Genomic DNA, 14,540 nt, shown 5'->3' with positions numbered 1-14,540 from the left:
TAACAGAATAATAGACAAGGACTGCAAGACACACTAAGTTTGTTTATTTTTTGGATAGGCTTCATATCTTGCTCAACTGACATTTTATTTTAACCATCTCTTATAAAACTGACCTTATGTCTGTCCAATATCCTACAATGCCTTTTATTATTGTTGACCTACAGTCTGTCCAAGAAGAATGGTCTTAATATCCACACCACATTGTTTGGGGAAAAAGTATTTGTCACTGCCTGAGATGTTTTCCTGTTGTCTTATTCTCATACATCTTTTTTGAATGCTAACAATCACAATGACACTGGATTTCTGTGATGCACTGAAATTCTTCTTTCATTTCCTGTGCTTTCTGAAGTTTTCACACAATAATTTCTTTTAAACTCTTTATATGGCTATTGATAATAATCTGCATCAAGTTTGTCTTGCTCTGAACTGCCTCAAGCCTATCTATGTCCTTGGAAGAATGAGGTCTGTAAAGATGCACACAGTATTCTACAAGATGGTATTATCAAATGTACTCCGTGAAAGAGGACAAAACCTTATTTTCCACTGATATTTCATCATACGTAGTTCACCATCTTTCAGCCTTTCTTCTTTCTTTCTTTGGCTGTTTGCAGTTGTATAGTTTAATGTGACTGTCCCAATCCCTTTTCAGGTTTATTAATACAACTGTTTCTGCTGCATCTGTCTATTTCTTCCATTCTGCTCCTTCATAAACACATGCTTTTGCCCTGAGTTTAAGACATCATGTTTTAGATCATTCTTCAACTTTTTCCAACAAAGTTATATTTGTCTTTCCCAGCATCTTGGTTACCAATGCTGTTGTACAGATTTCTGCCATTAGTAAAGCTGCTTGCTTTTTATTACAGAACATGCGCACTTTCAAACAGGAGGGTTACAGTTCTGAATCCTTTATTAACACTTCGACAGCAATCATTTATCTGAATAGGCATAATTTATTATTACTTGCTAAATATTGTTGCCAAAGTGCTTCCTATGCTACACCTATTACTTGTGCCAAAGCTGATGATTTAATCTCTAACCTCCAATGATACCATGTTAAATGAGTTCCTGAAATGCAAGCCCCATGCTTATACTTATCAAGAGTAGCAAAACTTGTCAGAAATTTGGGATGCATGGCTAGGTTTAAAAAGCTCCTTCTGGTCATTAGCCTAGTAAACACCTATGAACCTATGAGCCTAAGTATTCCAAACCCAAAGCATCTTTCCTGTTATCTCCTCTATGACTAAGTTATTTAATTCTATTACAGTTGTATAAATTGACACTTCTATTGCATTTCCATATTGTCTAGGATGAGCGTCTCTAATGACTTTTAGATATTTCATGTATCTTTCATTTAACTGTGATTCTATGACTTTTTAAGAATTTCTGGAACCTGTTCTTCAGTGGAACTATAGAAAGTAACCCTGTTGTACTCAACAATTTGACTAGATGAATATAATTACTAATCCATCAATCGTCTGGGAATATTGAGAAATATTTGTTCAGTAGCCCTGTTTTTGTTTTATATTTATATATATATATATATATATATATATATATATATATATATATATACATATACATGTCTATCTTTCTATAGATCTATACACACACACACACACACACACACACACACACACACACACACACACACACACACACATGCACACATATACCTACAGCCATCCATATGTATGTGTGTACATTTTTTATTTTATAGTAAAGGGGTAAAGCATTTATCTCTTGCAATAGTTTTTGATTCACTACTTCTCTGTTTTTATGTATTTCTGTCAAGTTGTTGAATCATTTTTTAAATGACAATTATAATATTCTTTTGACAGGCTGTAGTTGATCTGATTATACCTTTAGCACATTTACACCATATTATGTAAGTAGGTAAAATATCAAGGGTAAGGACAGTACAGACATAATGCAATTTTTAAGTAAGTGGACTACTTTTGGAGAACGCCAGAGTGACATTCTTAAGCATTATAACGTATTTTTTGTTTTCCTTGTACTTACAGGTGTTCTGTAACTTTAGGTACTATTCATAAACATTTAGTACCACAGAGCAGGGCTGGTATGTCAAATAACAATGTACCAAAGTCTTTTGCAGTTCATGAAGTTCTTGCATAGTGAGGAAAACACTGTACACAGTCTTACTAGTACTTCATCCATGCCATATAAATTCAAATGACATACCATTCCAGCTGCATACAGTCTAGTTAGTCCTAGGAGGGGTACTATTGGGATCCAAACTTTATAAATACAGCTAGGGTAGTGTTACTGACTCATCCTCTTTCCACTGATGTGTTGTTCTATTACTCAGATACCAGAGCTGAGCAACACATCAGTGCTACAATAACAAAAAAAAAAACTTACTTTGCAAGGCAGAAAAAAGCTGACAACAGCAGTACCAACCAATGTTTCAGGGCAAGCCTGCTACTACCACCTCCTTTAGTCCCCCCCCCACTAGTAATGATGTACTTGTACTCCAGCCATTAGGAACTCTCACTGTATAGGCTCCCCCATAATAGCTTAATATGCTAATATACCCAGGTGCATGGTCATGACAATGGTGGACAACGGGGAGTACTACAAGTGCTTGCATCTTGTTGCTCACAATACACTTGTTGCTACTACTAGTCCAAAAAGGCAAGAGGTCTAAGCCCCACTTACTCAATCTGCCTTGCCTTCTTAGCCCTTGCAACATGGTATGCTACAAAATTATATAGCCCAACGAGAACCCAAACTCCTAACCCTAAAATAGTCTTCTTGTTCCCTAGCCCTAAAACTCCCTTCCCTCTTCATAAACCTAAAGCCTCCCAGTCCCTAACTCTAAGGGCTACCTTCTCAATCCCTTACCCTATGACTTCCTGCCTACTCCCTAACCCTAAAACCCCATTCTTGCTCCCTAACACTAAAACTACCATCATGCTCCCTAAACCTAAAATCACGCTCCTGCGCTCTAAACCTAAAATCCCCTCTCCCAATACCTAAAGCTAACTTCCCCTTCCTGACCATTGCCCTAATCTATACTCCCACTCCTGCCCGCTCCCTCACCATGAGTGCCATACTCACGTTCTCAGACATGAATAATATGTTTGGGTAAGCTGTGGCAGCTGTTTGCCTGAACTCATATTCCAGTTTGACCATGAAGCGAGCGGCAGCTTCCTGAGCTACAACACTTGAGTCCCTGGTTTTGAAACACATCTTTGGGATCTTGGGACTCTAGCACTTGTAGAACACCTAAGGAAAAGGCTTTGTAAATCAATGTTTGGCATAACAGTAGAAAAGGGAACATCCTTAGACTATAGCTAACAGCCTACAATTTTGTGCACAGTACATTATGTTACTTGCCCATAACCTCTTCAGTATTGTGATTCTGTTTTATTACTTAAACTAGTGTCTAGAGAACAGCTGACCACTATCCTATACAGTCCTTTTAAATACTCATGCTGCTGATAATGTGCTAGGAATTGCTTTGAGCAATGGTAGAGGTTTCTTTGAACAATACCTAACATTTTGTATTTAAAGCAAAGTTTTGTAAGCTTTTTTCATTATTATGGAGTTCATGTTTGTGGAGTTTATCTGAATGGTGTCAAGTTCAAATTAATTTAATTATTTGCTAAAAAGATCTGTCTACTGTGGTAACTGAAAAAAGATTCTGCTAAGCTAGCCAAACTGATACATTTGATAGTGAATTCTACTAAATGGTGTATAATCAGGCAATACATTTAGTGCAATATTGAATGCCAGTATGAGCAACATATATCGTTCTACACATTCACAAGAAATTTGCAGTAATTGTAGTGTGTGCTTTAAAAAAATCAGAATTAAACCAAGTAATTAAAAGGGACATGTTTTCCCAACGAGACTGCACATTTGCACTACATCCTCATGCCTTTTATTGACTGCACACATGGTCACAGTCTTTGTGGCTCCACAGGTGGCCCTTTCAGCTTTGATACTGGAAGGCCAGAAAGCTGTGTGTTCTATTCACACTCCTGGTAGTTAGATTAATTTTCCAATATTACCACGAAGCAACTACACAATTATGAATCACCATCTCCTTGTGCACTACAAAGTGTCATTTGTGAAGCATTGCATAGTGCATACTTTGTCTATGTGCCCCATTCTTGGAGTTTTGCAGTATTTGATTATGACTGCATAACTCCCCAAGTAGGATTTAAACTGTTGTCACAGAAAGTTGTATGGAATTAATATATACCTGTACCAAATAAAATGTACATGCAACAGATGACTAAAGGCAGTGTATACATTTAATAGTTTTAACATGAGATGTAGAATGAGTTATGAAGTTATGAAATGCAACTATTTATCAGCAGTTGAAAAGCAAGCAGAAAAAAAGAACCATGTAAATATGGATTACAATGTACTAATTAAAAACTAACACCACTGTTTTAAAACACTCACCAGGGATATAAACGTACAAGTTGCCTAATGTAACCTTTGTTTCCAGTAAACCAAATGTAAGATTTAGAAAAGGTGAGAGAAAGGTTCATACTCAGAAATGGATCAAGTTATTAATTGAACAGAAGACATGTCGCAGTTATTGCAGAAATTAATGACCGGTCTAGGCAGATAGGAGTGCACATATTTTCAAATATGTGTGCTTGATTTCTAGTTTATTGTGCCAAATAGTTATAGGCATGTGGGAGTAAAATTAGAAAATGAGGCACACCAAAAAAAGCAAACATGTTGAATTTATAAATCACATTTCCTGAAAGCAGGTGTTCTCTGCAATTCTCTAGTGTTATGTGCAGTCACACCAGACTTCCTACTCCATGCTAACATTCCCTGGTGACAGCAAGAAAGGAAACTAATTATTCTCCATTGTCTAGCCTTGACAACCAATCAGAAACAGTACAAATCATGTCAAACAGCTGGAGAATCAAGTGGAGAAGCTGTGAAACAAAAACTAGAGAACTACAACTACATCTTCAGAAGGAAAAAATCAGAATATAAGAATGTTTTTTCCTCTTTGACAAAATATCATATGCTTTATTTCTCCACAATTATGTGTGTCTCCATTTATTGCAAAATGCAGAGACGTATTTTTCTTAAACTGAAAGAAAATGGACATCCTGTTATTGCTAAACTGTCTTGTGGATGAAAGGGGTTGCACAATGTTAAAAAATGTTGTTTTGAATAGTAATGACTTTCATATGAATGACTTAATAGCAGAGGTAGATCAGAATGGAACAATATGCATTTTCAGTTCTATTCAAATACTCCAATAAACATCACTCCACCTTTTTGTAAAATCTGACTTTGTGGTGGCCTAGGTGGAATGAAGTGGGAGAGGGTGCATGAAATGCATTGAATGATTCAGGTAGTTGAAAACTCTCAAGTGGGTTGTTTTTACCACCTTGAAGCAGAATTTTGATATGAAAGGGGAGGAGTTTTGGAAACACCTGCAAATAAGGCAAGATTTCTTAAGTTTTCACTGACATCAGTAAGAGTGTCATATTGTGATCATTTGCCAATGTTTTAATCACTTATCCAAAGGACAGCACATATTGCTGGCTTAGTTTAAACATATGAACCTATGCAAGTTATTTAAAAAAAAAAAAAAAAAACAGTAAGGCAAATGACAGTTGCCTGTAAGGTTATTACTGTGTTTAATTTTGCTGATAAATAAATAGAAGTAACATTCGCTGCCAGGAAACATGATACATTTTCCAGGTTTGTTTTGCAGTGTTTTGCAACATAAATCATCACTGTTCTTTATATAACAATTTCTCTAGAAACTAACTCTTTGTAAAAGCAGATGCAGTTTAGCTGTTTAAAACACTTCACTGGTCTCAGTAAGACAGTCTCGTGATAGAAAATTGTGGGTAGGTGGGTCAATTTATTTTTTGGTAACTTTGCTTCTGCAGTAGTTAATCTGATTCAGAACAAATACTTTGTTCTATATGGAAGTCACTCTATAATTCATAGAACCAGTCATAAAATCTCTGAATAGGGTTAAAGATTCTTTCAGTTTGGGACAGGATGGGCTGACTGTATATTTATGCATATATTACAAGATGCACTAATGGTCCTGCTATGTAGTCAGTTATGCAGTTGTTCTAGAGGGCTGGAAACAATCTAGTATAGTAACCATTTGTAAGAACTGGTGACATGAACTGATTCAGAATTACACGCCAGTTAGGCTCACCTCTGTCTTAGCAAAATGTTTGAGTATTGCCCGGTTGAAATTATGAAACATGGTAGCATCTGTTTTTCTGCACCAAGTTTGTTTGTTTGTGTCTTTCGGCTTTTCCCGGGTAGGGGTCACCACAGCGGAACTCCAGTCCGCTAATGATTGGTAGTTGATTTTTACATGTCGAGTTACCAGCCCTGACACACAACCTTCAATGAAGGTACGCCCATTCACACATATCTCCACGCAGAAGACACTCTAGCTGAGAGTCGAACTGGACAGCGTCTTACTGTGAGGCGACAACGCTGCCGCAGCACCACAGTTTCATATGGGGGGGGTGGAGAGAGAGAGAGAGAAACTACCCTTACTATCCTTGATAGCTTTAATGATGTTGTCAGTCGAACTTGATAATGACATGTTAAAAGTGGTGACATACTTGTATTTAGCTAAAGCATCTGACACACTTCATAACGTCATTACTATAGGATTAATAGCTAGCAGGGTCTATTCATAAACAACTAAATGGATTAATGCTTAGCTAACTGGTATGTCACAATGTGTACACATTTTGAGAAAACTGATTGACTGAACCAAAGTGCAAGCTGGAATTCTACAGGGATCTGTTTTGTGGTCAGTACGATTTATTTATTTATACATTGTTGGCCAGGTTAGTCACACTAGGCCAATCTCTTATTTTCGGGGGAGATCTGAGTTGGTAATTAATTCTAACGAGGGGAAATTTTGTCAGGGGATTGAGGAACATCCCATACTCTTTTTGATAAATAGGATCTTTTACATCCATGTAAGCTACCACCAACTGAGGTAGATGAGGCCTCAATTTAGTGTCTTGTCTAAAGGATGACACACACAGGAGTGCAGCACATCCCTTATGTCAAGTCAAAAAAGTCAAAAGTAAGTTTATTGTCATTTAGATCTACCCAAGTGTAAATTAAATGAGATTCCATGCAATCAGCTCATCATGGGACAGACAAAAAGAAACCACATACATAGAAAGGCATAATTTAAAACAATATATAATAATATGACCACCATCTTAAAAATCAACTCTATACTTAAGTATATAGCTACATATATCCCTAGAAACACACACTTGCTGAGATACTAAAACACACATCTAGCAGCAAAGTTAAAGTAACAGTATTGCACATGAACCATGTACCACATTATTAGTGAACAAGCACATAGTAGTAGCAGCTGAAGAAGAAATATTGCACCTGGGTTAGTATTCTAAATCATAATGGTTGGCTGGGCTTAATAAATAATAGATAAAATAGTATTGCACAGTGAATGGAAAATGTTGTGCTGCATTGTCACTATTAGAAAATTAATCCAACTACGTATCTGGTGTGGTAATAGAACACACAAACTTCTCCGTCAGAGGTGTATTACCTGTTTAGCTACTGAGTACTCTGTTTAACTTATCAATCATTAGTGAATTATCCTAGTGATGCTTTTAGGTTTCTACGTGGTCATATTTATATTAATAATTATCATGCAAACTATTGAAAAGTTTAACCTTAACACTTACATGATGGACAATAATTATAGTATGATAACTACATTTTTGCTTGACCTTTATCTGGTGCAGTTAAACAGACATTAAAGGCTGATTTTGTACTATTTATCATACAGTCATAATTTCATATTTCACTAAATATTTCAACAACCAAATAACAAAGACAGAACAGATTAGTGTCATATGAATGCTCACAGATGGAGGTGCAAAATGCTGCTGAAAGAATTTGTGTAGCTTGAGTGGTTTACTAAGATATTGCAAGCATTTTGCAAAACATTAGAAAATATTTATGGTATTATTGTGAGTTTAAATTCACATTTTTGATCTAAAATCTAATGAAGTTGACCATTGTAAAGTTTTATTTATTTACTTATTTATTTATTTATTGTATCTGTCCATTGATTACCAGAAAAGTCTGATTGAGTCCCTTTTCCAGCAGAGGCTTGGGGGGGAAAGATCCACAACAGATTCAAAGAAATTTAAATAATAGTTAATAAATAATTGTATATGAGAGGAAAAAAAAACAGATTCAATATTTTGCAGTGAGTTGGGGAATATACAAGGGGAGAAATGCCTCATAACAGATTAAATATTTTACAATGTGTTGGGGAGAAAGGCTGTACAAACACACATAAAAACATTTTATGATAGCTACAAGAGGAGAAAAGCCCCACACCAGATAAACCTCTTTACAATAGGTTGTGGTCCACCTTATATACAAGGAGATAAGAGCCCCCACAACAGACTGAAATACATTTACAAAAAATTGCTAGAAGAAATTGTGATCAATTATACAATATGTGCAGCAAGTAGCAAGACACTTTACAGAAGTAGATAGCCAATGCCAAGTAAAGTCAATATATAGGTATTCAAAATATTGATTATATTTCTAATAATATATGTAGTTGAGCAATAATACACTATTATGATGCCAAAATAGACAGGGTAATAGAATAAGATGGGGAGGAGTGTTGTAGTGAAAGGAATATTAAGGACATGGAGACAGAGAGAGAGAGAGAGGGAGAGAGAGGTGATTAGAATTATAGATAAGAATGTTATTGAAGCACGCTAGAGAGGACGTAAATAGTAGTAAGTGTCAGCTACTAGGATGACGAGCTACAACAGCATACATTAGTAGTATACAAATGAATTTGTACTTAACAGTTTGCATGTAGTAAGCTTTATGGTTCTAGAGATATAAATATTTGTTTGAACTGAGTGCATATTTGATTTCATCAAATGTTTCCAGATATAACCATTAGAAGTTAGCTTCATTGAATGAGTTAACCTTGTTTTTTCTTCTTTTCCCATATCTGACAAATGCTAGCTATTCAAGTATTACTGCAAAATTGGTACATTAATCTCAAAGACAGTGGATTTGATAGAGTTAAACAGTTGTTTTGCTTAGATTAAATTGTGGATGAAGCAGTCTGGGCTGAAATATGTCAACAACTGTAATATTGTGTACTTAGGAAAAATAGTATTTCAGTCCTTCTTTGTTTGGATTTTTAATGTTAGTGGTTACCTCTGTGGCAGATATAGACATGTTAGGTGATCCTTTGTTGTCTTTTCATTTACATACCATGGCAATCAGAGCATGTGTTATGAAAACATTGGGAGATATACTCAGTATATTTAGGTCCAAGGAGGCAGCTGTCCTGTGCATTTTATATAAATCATTAGTTAGGCTTATTTCTAAGGATTGTCACACTGAATAGAGGTTCACTAATAAGGTCACAGCTTGAAAGTGGATGTCATGATGGTAAGGAGGAGACTGGACATCCTGTGTATCCAGGAAAAAAGGTGGAAGGGCAGTGCAGCAAAGCCACTTAGAATGTTACCAAGGGTCTACTACTCGGGGTGTGGGGGGGGGCAGACTAGAAATGGTGTAGGAACTGAAGTCAGGGAAGAGTCTTCTGAAGACAGTGAAAGAAGTCATCAGAATCAGTGACAGATTGAAGGCAGTCAGACACTATTGTCAGGACAGGGCTGTATTCATAATCTAGGCCTATGTTCCACAACAGAGTTGCAGTGATGAGGAAAAGTGCGCATTCAGGCAGCAGCTGCAGGATCTCTTATATAAAGCAATAGTTGATGTTGATAATGTGGATCTGAATGCTGATATTGGGACTGAAAAAACAGGATATGAGTACTGACTGGATACACATGGCTAAGGTAAAAGAAATAAAAGAGTTAAAGACATTCTAAACTTGTATCTGGCAAATGGCTTGATGGTGGCCAACACATGGTTCATCAACAGTTGTGGTCACAAGATTACATACAAGAATATTCAACATGTAACTCAGTTAGAATTCCACCCAGTAAGGAGAGGGCATTGGGAAAGAATTAGAAAATGCATAGTTATCCCCAGTGAAACAAATGGCTCATAGCATGAACTACTGGTGGACAAAATCAGCTGCAAGTCGTGATCAGAGAAAGCTTTAAGGTCAATAGATAAGTTGATGACCTGGAAGTGATATGGAACAAAAGGACAAGATGTTGAGGAAATTTTACACTAGCATTTTAATTTATTTATTTATTTATTACTGGGGTAGTACTCTGATCACAGTAGACAATTTTCAGGTAAAGCCTGGGTGAAGAGATTCACACACACACACACACACACACACACACACACACACACACACACACACACACACACACACACACACACACACACACATGCACACACACACAGACACACACACATACACACACACACACAAAAATAAATGACAGAACTAATTCATAAATGTGCAGTAATTACAGAAGGTTGAGAGACCTACAGATAATTGAAACAATGAACAAATATTACTAGAGTAGAACAAAGAAGAGGAAATGTGTGGAGTTAAAGGCTGGCAGCTTCTCTACATAGAGTGTGTGAAGACTATAGGCCACATATACGGCCAAGTGAGATATGGAAATAAGATATATAATTAAAGCTAGTGGTGGAATGCAGAATTCCAGGAAGTTGCTAAAATAAAGAAGTGCGGGAAAATGAGAGACAGAAAAGATGGAACACTTTTAAGACAGAATATTGTTTGGCTAAAAAAAGAGACTAAGAGAGCAGTCCCATTTGCAAAGAACAAGGTATAAGAGAAACTTTATAAGATCCTGAAAAATGATTCAACAGACAGGAAAGAAACTCTCTCGGCTTGCAAGGCAACAAAAAAATGAAAGAAAAGTGTTGAGGTTGGGGTTGTCATAATGGTAAGGTGTAATGGTAAGGTGTTTATCTCACAGACACAAGGTACAGGGTTTGATTCTCACCATTGAAGGGAAATTGTCTAGGCTTAAAAAAGCCTGAAAGGGCAGCTAGCCAATCATTATCTATGAAGATAAAGAAGATAGTCATCAGTCATCATTTATAAGGCATACCAGCAACAGTCTGCTCAACAGTCCAAATGACCTTAAAGGCAGATGAAAAAAGTATTTCTAGCAGCTTCTGAATGAAGACAAACCCATAGGAGCTATACTGCCCCAGACACAGCCTATGATGAAAGATGAAGAAGAACCTACCTTATAAGAAGTAATAACTGCACTAAGGAAAATGAAGTCAGGGAAAGCAGCAGGCTGATATGAAGTCATAGCAGATATGATCAAGATGTTGAGTGAGTTAGAGCAGAAATGGTTCCTGGAGATACTCTTAGTGATGTAAAGAGAAAAGCATGTCCTAGATGACTGGAAAATAAACATTCTAGTGCCAGTGTACAATTAACAACTGTTAGTAGTACTATGGTATCAAACTCCGGTCACACCCATGAAAGTACTGGAGAGTTTAACATATGGATGGATACACAGGGTGTAGAGGTCTAACAGAGACAAAGGGACCAGGAACTGCTGCAGGTGATGTGAGGTGCAGCTCAAGCAGGGCTAAGTGCATTAACACTACAACTCTAAAGATGACACGATACTAAACTGGGGCCAATGCAAACTTTGCATAGCTGAAGTAAGATGGAGGTAACCAGAAGTATTTGTAAGTAATGGATACTGAATTTTACACTGGCTACAACTGTCTAGGTTCAGTATAATGAAATATTAGGTATAGGTAAGTACAGTAGCTAAGACAGGAACAGACCAATGCATTCAATGTCCCAGTATGTTGTTATAGAGGGAAAAATGCTTAAAATAGGAAATGTTCCAGAAGTGGAAGTATGATGGAAACTGGTCAGTAAGTCCCAATCTGTCATGTAAAGCTATGCCAGTGCTTTTCACCTTATCCATCATTAGCTTATTGCCAGGATAAATAATGGCAGATTTTGAAGGTTGACAGCTGAAATTCCTTAATGTGGAGTCAGTAGCTACAGCCACTGTCTTGGAAACGTTTTGGTTTTGATGAATACTAATCATCTAGGTTTGGTTGTATTCCAGATCATGACAAAGGGAATCTGAAAAAGATGCATTGTCTTGAGAGAAAAAGAGGTCAGTCTGTGTATCATCTGTTCATATACATAGCAGTGACACTGAAAATCTCTCTCTCATGTGTTTTCTGAATGGAATTATATATATATATATATATATATATATATATATATATATATATATATATATATATATATATGTATGGGTCTACTTCATTTGATCGAAAGTTTATTTGACCTAAACACATTTGATCGAAATTTCATTTGATCGAAAACCAGTATTCAAAGCAAATAACAGGGATTTGTCCCCCTCCCCAAGGTTGTGCGACCCTGGAGTTGGTATATATAGTTAGGGACGGTATGGGGGAAGCAGTACCCCACATTGGGGGGTCTGGGGGGTGAAGCCTCCCACCTATTTTTGTTTAAAATCTGTACTTTTTGTTTTATTTTCTTCTTTTAAAGGAAACTAGTTGGGGGGGATGCACCCCCCCCAACTATATATACCAGCTCAAGGGTCGCACAACCTTGGGGACGGTGACAAATCCCAGTTTTATGCCTTGAATACTGGTTTTCAATCAAATGAAATTTCAATCAAATGGGTTTAGGTCCAATGGTCTTTCGATCAAATGAAGTAGACCCATATATATATATATATATATATATATATATATATATATATATATGTGTGTGTGTGTGTGTGTGTGTGTGTGTGTGTGTGTGTGTGTGTGTGTGTGTGTATATTAGGAATAATGGGGAATACAGAATGGAACTCTGTGGCCCACTAGGGCCCAGCAAAGTGGGTGGGGTATTAACTCCAGATAATGTCAGTCAATTACACATTGAAGGGTAAAGGTGAAATCATTTTACAGCAATGCCAGCAATTCCACACTGTGCGTGCAAAATGGTTCAAAATAAAATAATATTATGGTCCACCATATCAAAAACTGAAAAAGATTAAAGTGAACTAGAAAATACTAATACTGTTGATCTCCTGCCATTAATAGGTCATTTAAAATGTATGCCAGAGCTGTGTCACTGCTGCGTCTTGTGCAGAAAATAGACTGGAATGACACATGGACAAGATGCTACTGTAAAATCAAAATGTGAATAAGCCTTCATGGTAATCTCATCAAATGCAATGTTCAAGATGGGGTAGCAGTTATCAAGATCATTAAGATCTGAATTAGATTTCTTCAAGATAGGAATCAAAAAGACCGCTTTTAAAACAAATGGAAAGACCTCTTTATTCAGAGGAGAAGAAATGATTTGATGATTCATAACATTTAGGTTATCAAAGCAGACAAGAGACAGCCTTATTTACAACCTATAGGTACCGAGTTGCTTGCCTGAAATCAAAGAGAAGCATTCATTCTAATGAGGAAACTAAAACCCATATCAAGACCAAAGAAGAGTCTCTCCACAAGCCCCACATTAGCCTTCAGCATTAGTGAGGGTTGGTACTGATCTCAGTAAATTATTGCATGCATTTATTTCCATCCTTCAACCAGTTACGTGAATTGGTGTAAGTAACACTTTTCAGGCCCATAACAAAACCTAAACAAGAAGCATTTTACAGCTACATTAATCAATACAGGCACACTTGTAAATTATACTATTCAACATTGGAGCAGTGGCTTACACCTACAAATATTGCATATTTACAATAACTGAAACTAGAACTTACAAAGATGGGAAGTACATAAAAGCTCAAAACTCATATAATTATGGCTGTGCAAAGTATATACAAAAAAGGGCCGTGTAAACTCCCATGTGGGAGGTTTCACCCCTTATACTCTGCTCCATGGAGAAATGGTGATGACCAGTTTTTTAAGAGAAAGCACTTCTGGTAATTATTTTTTCACCATGAGCTTGGGAACTCAAAGACTGCAAGCACTGCATTTCAAGGGATGAAAAATATTGCTCCTATACAGAGTAAGAAATAACACATGCGCAACTTCAACCTCAAGCAATTAAGCTCAAGCATCTGTGTTAAAAGCAATTGGCTATCAAACAGCAGACAGTAGTCACCACTCTGGTGTCATCAAGCTTAAGGATGGTGTGAAGGAGGCCATTATGTTGTCATTTATGCTTATGTCTCTGCGCCATTCTCTTAACCCATGGCACAGCATCAAGTTAACATTCCAGTGATGAACAGGAGGTACAGAAGATGAGGTAATCAGATCCAGTAAGGACCTTACAGCTGTATTACAGTCCTCAAGTACCTCATCAGGACAATGTGTAGTGAGCACCAACATGAACTGGCGGAAGGCAGGAGCAAATCAGTCAGCAGTGAGAGCATGTATATTCCTGTACTGCATCAGTGTAAAATCGTGGAGTGGTAACACAAGATGAGATGATCAGACAAAGGCCTCCATACTGGAGCCATATTTATAGACCTTACCAGAGCCTTTGATCTTGTTTATCACCCAATCCTGTTTAAACACATCACTGACATTGGGATTAGCCCTGACACTAT

General features: G+C 36.9%; 1 protein-coding gene across 1 annotated transcript in view; it reads left to right on the top strand.

Annotated features, from left to right (window-relative positions):
* Positions 1 to 14,540, top strand: part of P3H2 (prolyl 3-hydroxylase 2) — a 1,547,814-nt gene that overhangs the window by 215,744 nt on the left and 1,317,530 nt on the right. The gene's annotated exons all lie outside the window — the stretch shown is intronic.

The sequence above is a fragment of the Protopterus annectens genome, chromosome 4.part1 (assembly GCF_019279795.1).
Source record: "Protopterus annectens isolate FY-2018-M chromosome 4.part1, PAN1.0, whole genome shotgun sequence".
NCBI classification, from domain to species: domain Eukaryota; kingdom Metazoa; phylum Chordata; order Ceratodontiformes; family Protopteridae; genus Protopterus; species Protopterus annectens.
Note: the sequence above shows the minus strand (reverse complement) of the source record. Positions and strands in the feature narration are given on the sequence as shown.